The sequence below is a fragment of the Micromys minutus genome (genome assembly GCF_963924665.1).
Source record: "Micromys minutus genome assembly, chromosome: X".
In the NCBI taxonomy this organism is placed as follows: domain Eukaryota; kingdom Metazoa; phylum Chordata; class Mammalia; order Rodentia; family Muridae; genus Micromys; species Micromys minutus.
Genome location: NC_137970.1, coordinates 45132411 through 45150280, shown reverse-complemented (window position 1 = coordinate 45150280; position 17870 = coordinate 45132411). Strand labels below are relative to the sequence as shown.

The following is a 17870-nucleotide window of genomic DNA, read 5'->3' as shown; positions in this document are numbered from 1 at the left end:
TAAAGAATAAAACAGCACTTTATATGCATTTTTTGGTTAAAAGTTACAACTATAATTTTATGATAAGGTTCAAAGACTTGGTGGGACATGGAAAATGATTATACCTAAGAAGGTAACTATTGCTGAACAGAAAGGGTGACTGACTCAGTTTATCGTTTTTTAGAAGCAGAAATGTTGTGTTATGGTTCTTTGAGGAACTGAACTAATTGGATTTTTAAAATTCAATTTCTTAGACTGGTTTATAGGATAGGGTCCAAGAAACCCAACAATGACTGCCTTAGGGCAGAAAGGCTGAGAATCTGGTAGTTGTTCAGTCTATGAGGCCGGATGTCTCTTCTGGCAATGAAGTCTGGGAGGATTCCTGGAGAGCTGCTAGTCTTTAGTGACTTTGGAATCTTGAAGAAATTGGCAGTAACAGGATAGGCAAACTTGCCAGGGAGAATGAGGGCAAGCAGACAAAAGGCAAAATTTTCCTCTTTCATGCCCTCTTATGTGGGCTGCCACCAGAAGGTGTGGCCCAGGTTTAGGGAGGTTCTTCTTTGGAATAAGAATATCCTTCAGAGTGCCTAGTTGCCTGGGTCCCAGATAATTCTAAATGAAGTTGACAAGGTTTGCTATCACAGATGTGTTTAAATTAAACCATAGGTTAAAAAGCGAAACGCTTTGAGTGGACGAAAGGGCTCAAGCAGGTAAGAGTGATTACTGTGCAAATACAGAAACCATCAATGTGAGAAGACAGCTGTGTGCAGAGGATGGCGTGGAGACAGAGGGTTGCTGGGTCTTAATGGCCACTAGCCTAGCTCTAAACTTGGCAATTCCATGTCTTTTAGGATATTCACAACCATGATTACAATCTCAGAACATTTTGCTATCCCAACAAGAAGCAATTATCAGTCAGTCTCCCCACCCTCACCACACACACTCTCTCTCTCTTTTTAAAATCCTGCCTCTCTTTTCACTGTTTTTTTTTCATCTTTCTATCTAACACTATCCCCCTGCTTCTTGCCTTCTCCTTTTAGAGGGCAAACCTTAGAGTTTGACGAAATGGTTGGCAAAATTTCAATCTCGGGTAAGCTCTCACCTTTCCATATTATTGAAATAGAAAAGTACTTCATCTTGAAAGCATTTGACCCCTCATTCTTGCCATAGATTGCTTACAACCAAATACGAACAGGAGGAAGGAGAGATTAAGCCACATTTATCAGCTAGGAACTCAAGTTACTGAATGTCAAGAGCATGTTCAGATTTTATTGGTCTGCATTCCATAGCAGGCATTCATTTTCCACACTGGACAGCAGTAATACTGTAGGAACAATTCTCTAACCTGCCTCTGTTCTAGGCAGTTTCCCATGCTGGCTTCTTAAAATGAATTCATAGTCTTACAGATAGCAGATGCAGTTGCCAGATTTTCAGGTGCAGTTAGAATGGTTTTCCACCTCACACGGAACTTTTTCTAGTTAGTGCAGTGCAAGACTTAAACTTTGCAGAGTTCGTGTGGAATTGTACAGAGCTTGAATAGATATATGCTGAATAATCCATAGGGGAAGTGTGATCAGTCAGATGCTTTCGTGTGATTCTGGTAACAGATTCTCCCCCTGGGCCAAAGAACAGGGTGTGTGTAGACAAGGTCTGGCTGTTCAGGCCAGACTCATAATTATGTGCCTTAGGTTTTGAGAGAATGGTTTATTACAACTAGGAAATATTAAGAGTTTGAGGACAGCCTGAAGTTTGTTTGGTTTTTCTTTTTTGGTCAAAATTTGAAATAGACACTTGGTGCGCTGCCTCATTGTGGCTTTGAAGCTTTGAACCCTGCCTTGTGCACAGGCACTGTTGGTTGCTTGTCATGGTAGTGCTGTTTGTTAAAACTGGTATATTGGTTTTATTTAAATGATCATGGATTTAAAATGTCTACCACTGAATCAGAAGAAACCTGAGTCTTTGAAATCATATCATTTCATCAACTTTCTTATTAATTTTATTAACTTGTATGCTTGTCATGTAGGATCATATATATATACACACATATATGTATATATATGTATATATATAAAATGACATGAAAGCAAACTGGAATAATTTGAGTAGAAAGGAAACCAATAAAAGGGGGCAGAGAATGTCAAGTGGGGGTAATAGGAAGGGGATAAATAGAGCAAGGTACATGATTTGGATGTATGACCGTATCATAATAAACCCCATCGTTTTGTACAATGGATATGTGTTAATAATTAACATTTTCATAAAACTTTGCTAGGTATGTTGGTGCATACCTGTGCCTTCAGAATTTGAGAGACTAAGGCCATAGATCACACATTTGAGGCTAACCTGGACTACATAGAAAACCCTGACTTAAAACTGAGGTAACAGGGTGTGGTGGGGATTTTTAAATCTTACTCCAGGAAAGTAGTTTTTAAAACTTTTATTCTACACTCATACATTATATTCTGACTGCAGTTTTTCCCCCCTCCCTCCCAGTTTCTTCCAGCACCTCCTGTCTCCCTCAGATCAATACCCCCCCCCCCCGTTTATCTTCAGAAGAAAAAAAAAAAAAAAAAAAAAAAAAAAAAACAGGCCTCACAGGGATATCCACTGAGCATGTCCTAACAAGATATAAAGACTGGGCACAAACCCTCATGTCACAGCTGGACATGGTAACCTGTTAGGAAAAGGGTCTCAAGAGTAGGCGAAAGAATCTGAGACACCTTCCCTTTCCATTGTTGGAAGTCCCACAAGAACACCAAGGTATATGCAGACCACAAGGCAAAGCTCAGACCTAGACAGGGTCTGTGTTTGTGGCTTCAGTTTCTATGAGCTCCTATGGGCTCTGCTTAGTTGATTGTGTGGCCAGTGTTTTCATGATGTCCTTGGCCCCTCTGCATCCTATAATCCTCCCTCCCCCTTTCGTGGGCTTCTCTTGGCTCCTAGTGTTTGTTGTGGGTCTCTATTCCCATCAGTTGCTGGATGACACCAGTTTGTGGAGTATATAATATCATTAGGAATCATGTTATCAACACCCCCTGAACTATCAAGCCTCTAGTTCCTGACCACCCAGCAGTATCCTATGGGCTCCTTCTCCTGGCCATAACTTGAACCCAGCATGGGTTGTCCACTCCCCCCAAATTCTGTGCCACCTTTTCCAGAGAGGACAGATTGTAGGCTGAAGGTTTTGTGGCTGGGTTGGTATCCCAGTCGCACTGTTGGGCTCCAGATCCCCTATTACTAGAAGACTTCACTAGGGTCACTTAAGTGGATTCTAGGGAGTTTGCGCTGTACTAGGTTTCTACATCATTTCCCAGATGTCTCCCCCAGTACTCTCCCTCCATCTCTCCCCCATCTCTTTCCAATCCCTTCTATTTCCATTTCTACACACTCCCATTATACCCTCAAAGGTCTATTAATTTACCTTCCCAGAGGGGGACACCGTCCCCCTTTGAGCTCTTTCTTACTTAGCCTCTCTGGGTCTGTGAATTGTAACATGATTGTCCTTTACTTAACAGCTAACGTTCACTTACAAGTGAGCAAATAGCACGCTGTCTTTCTGGGTTACCTTTCTTTCTAGTTCCATCCATTTGCCTGAAAATTTCATGATACCATTGTTTTTTTTAAACAGTTATAAGAAAGTTTTAGTAGTAAATAAATATTCTTCTTTAAGAAGCCACAGAGACCAAAACCAGTAAAGACATGAGAGGCAGGATAAGATGCAACATGTTATGTTAATCATGTACATGCACTGTTATATTTGGAGGAATCCCAGATGAGATAAAAATAGGAGCAGAGTTCTCTGAGCACTGAATATAAAGCACAGTTCTCAGAAATGATGAGCTAGGGAGGGAGGTGACTGAGAAGACAGAACTCTATTAATAGGAGGCTGGATGAAAGAACAATAGAGTCCACTGAGAAATGAACTAGCAGAGAAACAGTAGTGAAATGTAAGTAAAAACAAAGACATCTGCATAAATGGAAACCACATCATGCCCATTAGTCCGCACAATAAACAATCTGACTAGAGCCGGAGAGGTGGCTCAGTTCTGGAGAGCTTGTCCAGAGGTAGGCAGTCAGTAAGGAGAGAAGGGAAGCCTCTCTGGGAATGGGGAATGGCTGGGACAAATGGTGGTCTCAGAAGGATGCTAAATGTGCCTTTGAAATTAGCAGGTGAACACAGAAAACAGAGGACAGGAATCAGTTTATTGAAGCTAGAAAGGGAACATGGCCTTATTGAACTTTAATCCCAGGCTAGAACTCTTACCATCAACCTCAGAATCTTTCTCAAATTCTGTCTGTATATTGTAAATGGTATTGTTTGTACAAGAAAAAATATGAAGCCCCAAAATCATTACATTCTAACTGTGTTAATCACAAACACCTACCAATAGGAGCTTAACTTCTCTTCCACTTTTGGTAATTTATATTCACTAATGACATTTCAGGGTGTTTGTCAGAGATAAGTGTATATATGCTTCTAGCTCAAGCTCTCAAAAGACTGAAGGAGGATAATGAGTTTGAGACAGCCTAGGATATAAAGCAAATAAGTACCTGACTTAAAACATTTTTAATGATACCTACTTAATCTTCTTAAATTTGGAATGTATTTAAGGAATAGTATGAATATATTTTGGGGAAAACCCCTAAGCTTAAGCATCTCCAATAAGTGATTTTACTTTCTGGACAGTCAATTTGATTCAAAATTTCTTTGGTAGCCATCATGAGGTTGTGTTAGATCCAAGAAATATAAATGATCTCCATTTATGCCAGTTTTCCTGAAAATAGCAGAATTTCATTCTTTGTGCCAATGGTAGAATTTTGTTTGTTTTAATGGATGAATAAAACTCCATAAGATCATTCCATAATTTGACTAATTGGAATAGTTCTGCAATAAATATGGTTGCTCATATTGGAAAACCTACTAGTTTTTGAGATGATTTTATTACGTAGTTCATGGTCTTCCTGTTTTGTGAATGCTGGGTAACAAGCACTATGAGTTGATATGTTGTCTTATAGTCCTCTGCCTCTGGCTGTTACACTATTTCTAGCCCTTCTTCTACAATGATTCCAAAGCATTGAAAGGGGAGAATGTAGCATGTCTGTTCCATTAGAGTTCAGCATTTTCAGTCTCGTATTCTTTGTGCCTTGGTCAATTGTAGGTCTCTGTGTTAATCATAATCTACTGTAAATAGAAGCTCCTCAGACAAGGGGTGAAAGATGTATTGATCTATAGGAGTAACAATTAGTCATTAGGACTTGATTTAATACTATGTGGATTTAGCATGATGGTAGGTTCTATCCTAAGGCTTACAGCTCATCTAGCCATAGGCTTGTTCTTGGCCCAACAATGATGCCTAGGTATGGGTTTCATCTTGTTGAATGGAACTTAAGTCCAACCATGTAATTACTGGTTTCTCCTATGATGTTTATGCCTTTATTGCAGGAGTGGACATGGCTTGTCAGACTAGTAGTCATTACTGAAGCTCACAGAATTCACAGCTGGATATAACTGATTTTTCTCTTCTAGTAGTTTGCTTAGTACCTTTCAGCACTGTGAGAGCTAGCCAATAGGGGAATGAAGCTTATGTTGCTTAGGTTCTTGAGCTTGCCTCTTGACATCTTGTTATCTGAGATGCTAGTTGATCTTGTCTCTGACTAGAGCTTGTCTCTCCTATGGGCCTGTGGTTTAGGAGTGAGAGCGCTCCTGGGTGCTCAGCTCTCTGTGGGCAGGTTGTGAGTTCCGATTTCAGTGGCCCAGCTCTAACTCTGGGCTCAGATAGAGGCCAGAAGGGTCTGTACCTGCAGCACTGTGATACCTGCACCTTGAGAGTTCCAGGTGGTTTCTTCTGGAGATAAAGTGGGGACTCACTTCTGGGTGCTCACTAAGTCGAGTCCTAAGTGGAGCTTAATGGATCTTCCTAACAGGATCATGGGAGAACTTCTGAGAGTAATGTGAACTGTGGGGGTCAGATCAACGAAGTTCAGAGGGGAAAATCTTACTAAATGGCCTAGAAGCTGTCCTTTTGGTATGTTGGCAAAAGAAAAAGTCTAGTTTCTGTATCTGTCCATAAGAAATTGCTGAGGCTATATTGAAGAGTTTTGGATTAATGGCAACGGCAGAGGATATTTCAAGGTAACCTAGTATTGGCTGTTGTGCTTGCTTATTAGTGGCCCCTGCTATGCAGGTCTACACATCGAAAGGAGCAAGCTGGGCAAGGAGAAATACGAAATGTATAGTTAGAGGAGACAAGGAGCACCAGGGAGTGTAATGGAGCTATGTCCTGTGCTCAAGGAGATAGTTTGAAGAAAAACCTGGTGCTAAATGAAATGAAGGGAGTAGTGACATCAGGAGAAGAGCTCACCCAGTTAAGCTTCCAACTTGTGGCAAGGGATTAAAGGGAAGCTTAAGCAGTGAAGGAAATCATCAACAACAGAAATCTGATGCAGTTGTAATTGAAGGAGAGGGACAAGTTCCATCTTGGCAAGCAGCAGAACTTAGGAGCTTTGACCACATGATTCTGGCTTTAGAGTAAAGGATTCAAGAAATGGCTTGTGGAATCTCCCCTCACAACTAAGCAAAGCCAGGTCAGGCATGTTTCAGGATATCCATGCATGGAAGTCTAAAGAGTCGTTATGTGAAGCCGTGAAGGTGAAGCCTGGATTGTGTTGGAGACCCAAAGCTGTTGGAGCTGCCAGAGCTGTGGGATACCTGCTAAGAAAAGCTGCTAACGGAGCGGGAACACACCCCAAGAGAAAGCAGTGTGTTGTAGTCAAAAATTTGAAAGAGTTGCAGATCTGAAGAATATTTGTCAGACAGAGATGTAGAATTTGGAGTTTTCCCTGCTGGTTTTCAGTTCTGCTTTGATTATTTCTTCACTTCCGTTCTTCCCTTTTGGAATGGTTATGTATGTTTTATTTTATTGTATGTTGGAAATATGTGAGCTGCTTTCTGATTTTGAGTTTTTATTTATGGTTAAGAGAATGCTTGTGCTTCTCAAAGAATTCTAATCATTTACTTTTATCGTGTTTAGATTGTAATAGACTATGGGAACTTTTGAAGTTGGACTGAATGCATTTTTGCATTATGATTTGGCTATAAATCTATGGGAGACAGGGAATAGAATGTGATGGTTTGAATATGATTAGTCCCCCATAAGGCTCCATATATCTGAATGCTTAGCCAGAGGGAATGGTATTAATTGAGAAGAATTAGGAAATGTGGCCTTGTTGGAGAGGGGTGCCCTTGTTAGAGGAAGTGTGTTACTGGGGGCAGACTTTACAGTTCCAAAAGTTCAAGCCAAGCCCAGTGTTACTCTTTCTTTCTGCTGTCTATGGATTTGGATGTAGCATTCTTGGCTACTTTTCCTGCACCATGTCTGCCTGTGTGCTGCCATTGCTTCCTGCCATGATAATAATGGACTAAACCTCTGAAATTGTAAACTGGGGCAGTTAAATGCTTTCTTTTATAAACCTTGGTGTGCTCATGGTATCTCTTTATAGCAACAGAACATGGACTAAGATAGTCCTCTAGTAGTTTTCTGATGTTTATGGATATCCCAAATGAAACACATATCTTAAGATTCAAATGCTAACATCCACCAATGAAAGAAAATGTGGTATTTGTCTTTCTGGGTCTGAGCTTGCTTATTTAGCATGAATGTTTCTAGCTTCATCCATTTATCTGTTAGTTTTGTAATTTCACTCTAAATTTATTTTAGACTTTCTTATAAAAACATTGAGAATAAAGATTATATAAGTCAATGAACTTCTACATAGTTAGGGTAGTCATTCATTCAGAACAGAAGCCGTGGAGCCTCCCATTGGATTTTATACTTTCATTATCAAATATACTTTTATATACTTATATTATTTTCTGAATAGCTAAATAACTCCCATTGTATAAATATAGCACATTTAATTATCTATCACCTGATAGACATCTAGGCTCTTTCTATTCCTGGCTATTGTGAATAAAGAATCAATGAACATGGATGAGCAGCTATCTCTAGATTATGGTATGGAGTCCTTTGGGTACATACTTAAAGAGAGGTATATAGCTGGATCATATGGTATATCTACATCTACCTTTCTGCAAAACCCCCATATTGGTATCCATAGTGGCTAACCAGCTTTGTATTCCCACATTCATGCCATTATTTCTTTTTTAGTGTTTGACATTCTGACTGGGGTGAGATGAAATTTGTAAGGTAGTTTTAAATTTTACTTTTCCTGATGGCTAAAGAAGTTGAAAACAAAACGTAAAATGCTTCTCAGCTGTTTGCATTTTATCTTTTAAGAACTCCATTTTGTTCTTTGCCCTATTAAAATATATACTATTTATTTCCTTGATTAATATTTTGAGTTCTTTAGATACCTTCTAGTTTTGTCAGGTCCCAGGTATAAATGGCCAGTCGTAATGCCTGTATCATCAGAGTCATGCTAAGAAAGTCTGGTCCTATTTCAGCTTCATTCAAATGTGTATACCCCATTCTCTTCTCTACTAGATTCAACTTATCAGGTCTTACTCTGAGGCCTCTGATCCATTAGTTCAGTTTTGTGGAGGCTGAGAAATAAGGTCCTAGTTACCCATTTCTCCAGTGTGTGTTAGCATCTTCATTAAAACCCAGAAAGTATGGGTTTATATGGGGGCCAAAAACTCTATTCCATCTATCAGTGACTTTATTTTTATGCTAGTACTATGCTGTTTTTATTATTATGGTCTTACGAGTCTCTTGTAGGGGCCATGCGGATCTTTTCTGTGTCATTCTAGTTTTGATACTTATACTTTATGAACTGAACTCCAGTCTCTCTTCTCTGTATGTTTTTTTTTAATTTTTTAAACCTAGAGGTTAGCTAGCGATGGAGTAGTGTTTGAAAGTATTTTCTTATGGTTAAAGAAATGAAGTTGTTCCCAAGGGAGATAGATGTACTGCTAAGAGTTTGCTCAGGCATTTGAGTCTCTTATCTTCCTTAAGGGTCGGTATATAGACCCAGGAGCAACCTCTATTCTCATTATTCGAAGGCTTCAGGTTCCTATTTATTTCATTTCTAATTTCTACAATGACAGCATAGAGGTAAGACAAGTGACAGAAATGTTTGGTAGTTTTTTTTTTCCTTCTGTGTTTTGTGGGCCCACAATTCCCAGTTTGTTTTCTTAAAGACTGAATTTTTGTTATGGAGGCAGTGCCAAGGAGAGCTAGGATATTCTCTTTGGAATCACAAAAGACCCATACTCAGATGATCAGAGAAAAAATAAAAATTTTTAGATGCTAATAAGTATACGCTAGACCCAGGAAACTCTGCAGTCTGGTGGGCAGAGTAAGTGTCCAAGTAATATAATCGATCCCTGAGCTGTAGGCAGATTCTGACTTTTGATATTAAAGTAGCACAAAAATGGCATTGTCGCGGAGGTTATCACATTCAACTTAGAATTCAGGGAAAGCTGCAAAAGTCATAGTAAGCAAGAAGCTCTGGCACACCAGAAAAAAAAAAAAAAAAAAAAAAAAAGCCAAAGAAAGTACAGAACTCAGATAGCAATGGTTCTGTACTTTCTTTGGCTTTTCCTCCTTTTTCCATATCACAACAGAATGCTTAGCTGCCACAAATTTGTAGGAAAATAGAAAAATTGTCTCTGCCTTGGAAAGAGTATAGGAGCTACAGAGAATAGCCTCTCGTTTATTGTTATCATAAGCACTCTCATAATTAATACACATTTATACAGTGCAATAGGTTTTAGTGCAGCTATGAATATATACTTAAAACCAGTAAACCATGTAAATGAAAAAAATGTAGGCTGTGTGAATTACTTATTAGTAACTATCTTATTAAAAGGATAAACGTATGCAGAATTATTCAATAAAAGTAATTGTCTTTACACCCCTATGGGGAGCTATCGTTTCACTGTCTTGGTGTGTCATTTTGTGCATGTACTTTTAATTTGACAGATTCAAATTGCCTATTTTTCCTTTGTGGTCTGTGATTTTTGTGCTATAGCTTAAGAAATAATTGTCAATTCCATTGGCATGAATATTATTTCCCATACCATTTCAGCATTTTGTAGTTTTTAGCTCTTGTGTTAGAGGTTTGATTTCATTTTCAGTTAATTTGTGTGAATTTTGTGTTAATTTGCAGAAGAGTTCAACTTCATAATTTGGTATCCTGGTATAATTGATCATGGTTTACTCCATATGGTTTGTTTATAAGATGTTTCTATACTAAATAGTCTTGATCAGGTATTGTAGTACATGAATTTAGTCCCAGTACTCCCAGAGGTAAAGGCTTTAACACCATCCTAGTCTACATAGTAAGCTCTAGGCCAGGCTATAAAAAATAATTCTTGGCACACTTGGTGAAATTAAGTTGACCATAAATTTTAGGCTTTCTTATTTGGCCATTGAATTCTTTTAAATGGGTCTAAATGGGATGTCCTTGATGCATGTTCTTTATTGGTTCACTTATGTTTTTCGCTGTAAGTTTTGAAATCAGTAAATACTGAGATTGTTTTTGGGCTGGCAATAATGTCTCAGCAGATAATCATATTTGTTACCAAGTAACCTGAATTCTCTTCCCAGGACCACACTGTAGAAGGAGAGAACTGACTCCTAAAAGTTGTCCTCTGACTGCCACACATATCATGCGGTGTGTGCATGTCTCATTAATACTTAAATAAATATAGAATTTTAAAGTTTTTTTATTTTGAGTTCTTTATTTCAGTTCAATTTTAGGATGGATTTTTTATATTTCTGTAAAATGCACTATGGGATTTTCATGTGGTTGGCATTGAATCTGTAAGTTGCTTTCAATTATTTATCATAATGTTATTATACTTTAAATCTATAAACATTTATGTTTAACATTTATTCATGTCCTTAATTTTGTCAGTATTTTGTAGTTGTATATGTACACATATTTTGCCTTATTTAACTTTATTCCAAAGTATTTTGTATCTTAGACTATTCTACATGGAACTATTTTCTCAACTTCCTTTTCAAATTGTTCTCATTAACTATATAGAAGTACAATTGTTTTTCATGCTTTGATTTGCTAAATTTATCAATTCTAATGCTTTTGTTAACTTATATACAAGTTTGCGCCTTTTGCAGACATAGACATTATTTTCCTTCTTCCTTTGTATTATGAATGGCTTTTGTTTCTTTTACTTAATTTCTTTGGCTAGAGCTTCTAATGCAATGTTGAGTCGAAGTGGAAAAATTGTCCTCAATATCTTAACTCAGCTATTGACCCTATTTTCAATAATACTGACCACCTAGGCAAGATGATCCACTGCTATACTAGTGACAAATCTGTTATGCAGTAACCAACCACTTTCTGATAGGATTTTTTGCCCATTCCACACACAAGAATTCATGTCTGGTACTGCAAATGTGGACAAAGCCCATGGTGGGGGTTATCATGGTTCTTATTGAGTAGCTACTGCTTTTGTTTTAACCGAGTGTGTCCATCAGTTAGGTAGTTGAATATGCTTGTAAAATTGTCTTGTTAGGTAACTATGTTCATAATGCTGCTGGCAGGATTGCTCAAGAAAGCTTCCTTATGTAGTAGTCAGCACAGAGTGCAGAGACGCATAACTCATTAACATCCCGAGAAGAAATGACTGCCAAATGCCCCACCATAAATGGCCATCCATACCCTGGAAGCATCATGGAAGATGGAGCTAGAGAATCTGAGAGCTGGAGGATGGAGGTGGGGAAGGAGATAGAACAACAACTTCAGGCATGTTGTATGTTATGGCTGTTGCCCTCTTGAACTCAGAGCAGCTGTGATTACTTGGGTAAGAACTGGACCCATCACAACTATTTTGGAAGTGGGAGTGGCTCATGATGCCACTCACTTTCTGAGGAATCTAAACAGTTAACAGTTTATGAAGAATGCATAGACATTTTCTTCAGTGGTATAGTTACTGTGAAAATGGCCATGCTCCCACAGAAAACCCCAATTAAACTCACATGCACATAGAAAAGTCATAACATTATAAGAGGCAGATTTGCAGAGAAGATTAAGCAGTTGGGATAGGGCAAGATGTGATAATGGGGTAAATATGATCAAAACAATATTACGTATATGTACAAAAATGCATTTTCTAGGAAAAGCTCATATGTCTATAAAGATTTACTTTGATTATTTTGTGTCTGTGTGGGTATGCACATTTATGTATAGATGTTCTTGAAGGTCTGAGGCTTTTCTCCCTGGTGCTGGAATTATATGCAGCTGCCTGACATGGGCCCACCCTGCTGGGTTTCCTGCTTGCCATGTAAGGGCTCCATTCCTCTTCCATAGTACTCCTACCTTGCTGCTATCTTGGATGTTGTGATGTTGCCAGAATGCCCTTACTAGAGGCTAAACAGATGAGTCATCTTAATTTTAGACTTCCAGCTCCCCAAATGGTAAGCTGAACAAACTTCTTCCATATTCCCCAAACCTAAGTGATGTTGTAACCATAAAGTGTGGCAGCAACAAAGACCTCTGTGATTATCTAGATGGTTTCATCTTTTCCCTTTTCCAGTTAAATGTTTATTTGAGAAGAAGGTTTCTTATATCCTCAACAGCAACAACAACAACAACAACAAAAAACAAAAAAACAAATGCAAAACAAAACAAGATAACCCAAATGTATCTCAAGCAGATATGACAAGTCTAGGTATTTCATTATGTAAGATGTTAAACATATTTGCAAAATTACAACGTAATTACAATTCTTAATGTATTTCTCATTTTATAACATAGATTCTCGCTAAATATTGTTGATATATAATTGTTTTACTGCTATAATTTAAAATGAATTCATACCTAAAGTAATTTAATATTAATAGTTATAGTTTACATAAATGACACTTGAAACTGATTATATGAGAAATCTCAAGGCTATTATAAGTAAATTATAAACATGAACTTCATATTAGTAATGGATGTACAACATTTTATAGCATTTTATCATCTGTATAAATTCAAAGCTGGGTGTGTGGCACATGCCTGTAATTCTAGCACTGCAGAAGTAGGGTTGGGGAGATCAGAAGTTGAAGACCAGTTGTGGCTCATAATGAGTTAGAGATCATCCTAAGCTACATTGAGACCTTGTCTCAAAACAAAAATGCAGAAGATATTTTAGTTGTAACCAGTTTTCACAGCTGAATATTCTATAAAACTTACTACTTTTATATAATTCGAACTACAGAATGTTAAAAGTAGGTTTTAATCACAAGAATTTGGTACCTGGGGCTGGAAAGATGTTTCAGTGACTGAAAGTGCTTGCTACTCTTAAAGAGGACCCGCTTTGATTCCCAGCATACACATCGTAGCTCACAACTATCTGTAACTTCAGTCCCAGGGTATCTAGTGTCCTCTTCTTACTTCAGGCACCAGGCATTCATGTGTTACATAGACATATATAACATGCTGATAAAACATTCATACATATAAAATACTAAAATAAATCTAAAAGAAATGTTTTTAAAATTTTGGTTACCAGTCAATCCAAAGTAACATATCTCCATACTGTACAGCTTTCTAACTGGTCAGAGAAATGGTCAGTTCTAAGTCTAAACTTCAGGATTTTTAACAAATGAAGCTTGTCAGTAAATTAAAGTTAGGCATTGCCTAACAATAATTTTCCATAGTTAGGAAAATCACTCTCCATTTCTGAAAGGAATGAACCTGTCTACTTTCACAAAAAACTTTTAGACATAGTACAGTACTTAGGTATAATACTATGAACATTAAATGTCAAATACAAACTATAGTACTATGCAAAAGAATTTTACCTTATAAAATTTATTCTAAGTGAAACTGAAGTTCTAAATGTGAAGCATTTTTGGTGCATACGTCAATATTATCTGCATGTTAAAAGTAAAGCTGTATATAAAGTAATATTTGCACTGTAGCTAATAGTATGCAAAATAATTTTTACCTTATTAGATAAAATATACTTTAAGTGAACCTAAAATTATTCTATATAAACGGATATTTTTTATTGGTGCAATATGCCAATCCTATTTGCAAATAGCAAACCAAGATTTATATAAAGGAATACTTTTCACCCAGCAACAAGCAGTTAATTTTCAAAAAAGTGAGATATATCTAAAACACATCAGGACTAACATTTACCTTTGCTGTTGATACTTAAGTTACTCAGTTATGTCCTGATACTACAGATTAAACTTTCTCCCAGAGACAAGGGTCTCTCATGTTAACTAATTATAAGCTGGACATATAACAAAGAACCAGCTGATATTTTAAGTGCATGTTGAGATTTTTTTTTTGCCAGAAATATGTTTTCCTAAAAGTTTGTATTCCCCTTTTGTTTTAGAATTTCCCACTCTTAGGGTTTAGTCTCTCTTTCTGGAGACAAAAATAAATATCTAAGATCTTCTATTTAGAAAGTTATGTGATTCTGGCTAATACCCTTTTAGATTCTTTGTTCTGGAAGGAAAATACAAAAACAAATTTCATGTTTAAAAGTCTTTGGTAGTACATTAGGTGTTCCATTCCTACTTTTATGTATGAGCTACAGATGAACTTGTTTCAGACTTTTTAAAGAGTAACTATTCATAACTAGGAGCAAGGGGTGTCAGTGTTTAAACCAGTTCTACTTAAACCAGTTTCAGGGCCATTGGTGGCAGTACAGTCAGTCAGTATTCAATTTTCTTCTGCAAGTATTTTAACATGGCATCTATCCCCTCTTCAGAACCCCAAATTTTCTTCAGCAGTGTGCATTCCCTCTCATTGACCTGCTCCAACTCCAACTTGGTGTTAAAACGCAGTAAGGCTTTTGACTCTTGAAGGACAGTTGTATTACATGAGGCGAGCTCGGTGATTCTAATCATGACTTCTTGGTTGAAGGTCTGTGGCCAGAATACCTGGGAGACCAGGCCCTTCTCACATGCTTCTTGTGCTGTTAGCTTCCGTCCATTGAGTAACATTTCATTTGCAGACGCTTCTCCCATTATCTTGGGAAATGTAAAGCTGGAACAGCCATCTGGACTCTGTCCAAAGGTGGTATAGGGTGTTTGAAACCAAGCTTTTTCATTAGCCCAAACCAAATCACACAGAGGTAATATAGATGCTCCCAGTCCAAGGGCTGGGCCATTGACTGCTGCAATAATAGGCTTCTTAAACTGAATGAAAGTATTCACAAATTTTTTGATTGCTTCTGCCATCTTAGTGCTTTCTTTTTTCTTGTTTCCCCTGAGACAGTGTATAAAATAAGCAAAGTCAAGGCCAAAGCAGAAGACACTGCCAATGGCACTGAGCAGTACTAGCTTGCTGTCATCAGCAGCAGCTTTGGCCAGAGCAATCTGAATTTCGTTCATCACTTCTAGGTTAAGTGAGTTATTTTCTGATGATTTTGTGGATAAGAAGATGTGGGTGAAGCCATCTTGCTTCCTTACCACAATATCTTTGAATCTGGAGGAACTCTCTGTCAGCCTTACACTGAAACGCAGCTGCTTTTCAGTTTTCTTGCAAGTAGGTTGCCTTTTCTTGGCCATCTCTTTTGTGGCTATCATCTCCACGTTAGTTGTCTTTGTAACTCGTTGTTTCATGTTAGTTGTATGCACAGATTGAGATTGTCCAGTGGTAGGAACAGTTAAAGGTATGTCCAAGTCTGTGGTCCCAGGGAAAAATGAAGATTGACTTTTGCTAGTAACAGCCAACTGAGTGGGTGTAGCAGTTATCCCTGGGCCAGAGAGACACTGTCTTTTTGGGGCAGCCACTAAGTGCGTGGCAATGGGAGCAGTTACTTGATCAGATAGTAGCTGACTCTTTCTGGTAACAGCCAAGCGTGTTACCCTGGCTCTGGTCTCCAGGCCAGATAGAGACTGGCCATTTTTGGCAGGTACCTGGCTTGATGGAGATTCATTTTTTCTGGTTGTGGCTGACTTTGTGACCATGGCTGCGGAACGTTTTCTGTTAACATTCGAGCATGTGGCTTTGGCTTCGGTCACCAGGCCAGATGTGGATTGGCTTCTTTTGGCAGTGGCCAGGGGTATACTCATGGCTGGGGTCACTGGGCCTACTGAGGATGGCCTCTTTTTGGCACTGACCGATCGTGTAGACATGGATGTGGTCGCGGATCCAGGTTTCAACTGGTTCTTTGTGTGGATAGACTTGCGTTTGTCCTTGACGGTGGTCATCAGGTCACACAAAGACTGGCTCCTTCTGGCAACGGCCGAGCGTGTTGCCATAGCTACGGTCTCTAGGCCAGAGGCTTGCGGCTTTATTTGTGGATTTCTACGGGTCTTCCCTTTCTTTCCGAGGGCCAGTAAAGCCCCATTGGGTTCCTCTGCGTCTGCTTTCTGGGTTGGCATGTCCCTATGACCCTGCTCATCTCCACAGAGTTTTTTTGGGTCCTTAGTCTTAAAGTCAGCCGCCCGCTCCCCTTTCTTAACGGAGCGCCGAGGAATCCGTATCTCCACACCTGCGGGAGTGGAGTCCTCGGTCTTTGCCGTGGAGAGGTGGAACATTTTTGCTGAGCTTCTAGTAAGCATTTGAAAACTAGTTTTTGGACCTGGTGGTCTTAGAAAAAGAGTTCCTTTAGGGAAAGACAGGTATTGGCTCACCTGAAGGTTGATAGGCTTTCTGGTGCTGCGGTGGAAGGTCTCATCGCCCTCAGCTAAATTGCCTCTCTTCCGGGGTTACAGACAACGGGTTTTCCCGCTCAACAGGAGTTACTTCCGGTTCATAGGATATAGCCGGACTGTTAATAACCTTTCCTTGGGGGCTAGTCTGGCTTCTGTTTCCTGTTTTCCCCTTTGTCAATGATTGGTATTCATACTCCATTTTACTTTCTTACGTACATACATACGTAAGCAACTGATAGTGACGAAACACAACTAATCGTGAAAAACACAACTATTTCTCTACTTAAGAAAACAGTGGCTGAAAAAGCTCATCTCTTTTACTCCTGGTTCTCTGTCCATAGGTACATTTATTTACCTACCTACACGTCTAATTGTAGAAATTTTGTTGCTTCCAAGTTTTATAACTCAGGAATAACAATGTTATGTCTTTGAGCAGATTTTTGTGAAAGTCTATTTTATGAAATTTGACCGTTTTTGTTGCCTGGAAAATTTTACCTAAAAAATGAGTATAAAAACATTAAAAAATAAAAATGAGATATTCACTTATGCATAGCACAGATTTTTCAAAACTATAACTGCTTTACAACTGTGCCTGTCATCCTTGGGTAGTGGTATGCTAACAGTTTGCATATCATTTCAAGTTTAGTATATGTGCCAACAAAGTGACCACTGGTAATACATTTTTAATGTGGTGAAATAACAAAGACTATGATCACTCTTTTGTTGTGCTTAGGTAGATTTAAAATATTATTATTATTTTCAGATAAGGTCTTACTATATAGACCACACTGATCTGGAACTCACTATGTAGCTTGGGCTGGCCTCGAATTGAAGATCTCTCATAAGCCTCCCAACAGTTGGGATGGTAGGTTTGGTCCACCATGTCAGGTTATTGTTTACTTTTGTAACAGGCCCAAATTGTTTTCCCAACTGTCTGCACCATTTTTATTTCCCACCAGCAATAAGAAGTTCTAATCGTTGATATTCCTACTAGCATATGATAGGTATGAGCCTAGATAATTTTACTACTGTCTTCAATTAGGTTGTTACCTTATTGTTAATTTTAAAGACTTCCATGCATGTTTTGGATAAGTCTTTTTTTTTTTTTAAATCAGATATCTTTTACAAATATTTTCTTCTAGGCTATAGCTTGTCAGTATCTTGATATTGCCTTTCACAGAACAGAAGCTTTAAAAATAATAGAAACTCATCATTGATTTCTTTCATCAATTATTCTTTGATATTGCATGTAAAATATTACTATACATGAAGCCTTTTCAGTTTCTATTGGCTAAC

The 17870-nt window shown here is 38.3% G+C and overlaps 1 protein-coding gene across 4 annotated transcripts in view; it reads left to right on the top strand.

Annotated features, from left to right (window-relative positions):
• The window catches only part of OPHN1 (oligophrenin 1), a 287931-nt gene that overhangs the window by 60239 nt on the left and 209822 nt on the right, over nt 1–17870 (top strand). The window contains exon 1 of one of the 4 annotated variants that reach the window (XM_080909907.1): nt 6812–6884. The exons of the other annotated variants lie outside the window; for them this stretch is intronic. The gene's annotated coding sequence lies outside the window, so the exon portion shown is untranslated. Of the gene's footprint in view, nt 1–6811; nt 6885–17870 lie in introns of those variants that run through there. 4 annotated transcript variants of the gene reach the window in all.